This window comes from Bidens hawaiensis, unplaced genomic scaffold, assembly GCF_021521415.1.
Source record: "Bidens hawaiensis isolate Kalapana, Puna unplaced genomic scaffold, B.hawaiensis_p1.1 tig00030519_1, whole genome shotgun sequence".
NCBI classification, from domain to species: Eukaryota; Viridiplantae; Streptophyta; class Magnoliopsida; order Asterales; family Asteraceae; genus Bidens; species Bidens hawaiensis.
In genome coordinates this window covers 244,099-247,536 of record NW_027495088.1, presented here as the reverse complement: position 1 = coordinate 247,536, position 3,438 = coordinate 244,099, and positions in this window count along the sequence as shown.

The following is a 3,438-nucleotide window of genomic DNA, read 5'->3' as shown; positions in this document are numbered from 1 at the left end:
CTATAGGCACGAAATGGGTGTTCAAGTGCAAGAGAGATGATAAGGGAATTATCGTGAGAAATAAGGCGAGGCTGGTTGTTAAAGGTTTTAATCAGCAAGAGGGTATTGATTACAATGAGGTGTTTGCTCCTGTTGCCCGGTTAGAAGCGATTCGATTGTTTTTGGCGTTTGCTGCATTTAAAAAGATGAAGGTATTTCAGTTGGATGTGAAGAGCGCGTTTCTAAACGGAAAAGTTGATGAGGTTGTGTATGTTGAGCAACCTCCGGGTTTTCCTGACCCAGACTTTCCGGATCACGTATACAGGTTGAGCAAGGCGTTATATGGGTTACATCAGGCACCTCGTGCCTGGTATTCAACGTTATCGGACTACTTGCTGGAAAATGGTTTTGAAAGAGGATTGATTGACAGTACGCTGTTTGTGAAGAGAGAAGGATGTGACTTCTTACTGGTTCAAGTCTACGTGGATGATATCATTTTTGCTGCATCAAGAGTATCCATGTGTCAGGATTTTGAGGCTGTCATGAAGAAACGATTCGAGATGAGTGCTATGGGTGAACTAACCTTCTTTCTAGGATTGCAGGTTGATCAGAAGAAGGATGGGATGTTCATTCATCAAACAAAGTATGTTCATAATGTGCTTAAAAGATTCAAGATGGAGGACAGTTCTCCATATGACACCCCAATCTGCGTCAATCACAGATTGGGCGCTGAATCAGACGGTGACGCAGATGTGGACCCTACTCTGTATCGGGCGATAATAGGTTCATTAATGTATTTAACTGCTTCTAGGCCCGATATAATGTTTTCTGTTTGTCTTTGTGCTCGTTTTCAGGCAAACCCAAAGGAATCTCACATGAAAGGTGTGAAGAGGATTTTGCGGTATCTTAAGGGCAAGCCGAAACTAGGGTTGTGGTACCCAAAGGGAGGAGACGTTGAACTGGTGGCGTATACAGATTCTGATTATGGTGGCTGTAATCAGAGTCGGAAGTCAACAACAGGAGGCTGTCAGTTTCTTGGAGGAAGATTAGTTTCCTGGCAGTGCAAGAAACAGACATCAGTTGCAATTTCAACATGCGAAGCTGAATACATGGCAGCATCCAACTGCTGCTCTCAGGTTTTGTGGATTCAGCAACAATTGCGCGACTATGGTCTGAATTTCTTACTTACTCCTATTTTAATTGATAACACTGCCTCCATCTCAGTAATTAACAATCCCGTGAAGCACAGTAAAACTAAGCATATTGACATTCGTCATCACTTCATACGGGATTGTGCTGAGAAGAAACTGATAAAGATCGAAAAAGTTGATACACTTGAAAATTTTGCTGACTTGTTTACAAAAGCGTTTGATAAATCCAGATTTCAAAACCTAATTGAGCTAAACGGGATGATCAATCCCGAGTAACCATGTCTTTGTTAAAAAAAAAAAAAAAAAAAAAAAAAAACATGGGTCATTTTTGCTTAAAATTAGTCGGTTACCTCAGTTTGATGGACATATCCTAGGATATGTTTTGGTCCTCGTTTCAACTTAGAGAATGAGGATAGCCATTAACCGGAAGACTGAAAGTGACCGGGGCAGCTATGACGTGTGTTCTTTCAGTTGCTGAAAATTAGTCGGTCATACTTAGTAAGAAGGACACATACTTGTATGTGGTCGGTCCAGTTGATCCATTGGATCTTCAGGATAGCCGTTTACCTGACGACTTTGACGTGATTGGGGCGATTGAATTTAAAGTTTTTTTTAGGGAAATGAAATTAATTTTCAAGTCTGTTACTTCGTATGAAGTTCTATGCTGTGTTTAACAGAAAATTGATCCAACCTTGGAAAATGATATATATACTGATTGTGTGTGCTTAACTAGTGAAGTTATTAGGCTTAAAAGGCTTTAGAACAGTCATTGTATGTCATGGTAATTTTTATGGTGCGTAAAAGTGTATGTGATACTAACTTAAATTTACTCGAATTTACGTGGAAACTCCTTAAGAGTTTTGTATGTCTTCATACATATCTTTTCGAAGGATAGGCAGAAAAGCGACTACCCAGTCATACACGAGCCCGTGAGTGTTCTGATTCCCGTGAAGAAAGCATTTCAAGATACTGCAGTGATCCAGATTCGGGACTTGCAGTGATTTAGTACTCCGAAGTCGATAAAAATGTTTTGATTTAAAAAAAAAAAAAAAAATATATATATATATATATATATATATATATATATATATATATATATATATATATATACGTGTATATTTTTAAATACTTATGAGACATAGTAACAATCAAGACTTCTCAAGTCTGGAGTTAGAAGAAAACGGGAGGCAGACATAGTGTATCTACAAGATAATCAGACATTATGGGTCGAAGTCAATTCGGGGTGACTTGGGTATAGCCAAATACGCTTTGAGAATAGATAAAAGACATCATTATCTCTGAGATGTTGCCAACTTAAACTTTTGAGCTTAACTGAACCTTAATCCGTATCACAGAAACGATGAAAACCATTTACGTTATTTACATGCTTACAACCTGTGTCTCTATGTCATAATACAGCTAAACACGGATCTAAGTGACAGTCACATCGTTAGTATGATTCCTGTTAGGATCTTTTCTAAAACGTAGTGGTCCCTGACTAGACTGAAATTTGATCCCTTATTTCGTTAAAATTTTTCTAAGTTTTTTTTTTTTTTTTTTTTTTTAGTTATATTATTGTTGGTTACTAGATCTTGATCATATTTGTTTAACTCTTTTTGGTAATTTATAAGGTTAAATTCTAGATTATTCAAACTTAAAGGGCTGATTTTGAAAATTACGGGCGAAGTTGTTGAATTCGGCGAAGTTGTGCTTAACTTCGCCTTGGCGAAGTTAAGCGTAACTTCGCCTGAACCAACTCTGCCCTATATAAGGGATTGTAAACAGTAACAGTATCATTTTTTTCGAATTACCGGCGAACTTGTTCTAAACACCATTACATCCAGATCTTATTCTTCACTTTCGATTTCGATCTTGTGTTCCTAGTTTCTACTTTACTCGTGGTATGTGTTGTCAATATCATCCAAACTTACTCGTTCGTTATAGTTTTACCCGGTTCGAGACCTCGGGTCGTCGAACCTTCAAAACCAAGTTTTTCACCTTTGTGTTACGTGTTCATGGACGTCCTTCACGTCTCAATATCATTAATCCATGCCGTTCTTCATTGGTGGATCGTTAAATCGGTCCGAAACGTCGGATATAACTTGTTTGAATCTGAACAGTCGCCGGTTCAGATTCAGGCGAAGTTAAGGTTTACGCGAAGTTATTCTCAACTTCGCCAGTGGCTTAAGTTCGCCTTCAGCGAAGTTATCCACAACTTCGCTTGAAGCTTAATTTCGCCTATGGCGAAGTTATCCATAACTTCGCCTTGAACACAACTTCGCCTATTTCAAATTTTTTATAAGATTTT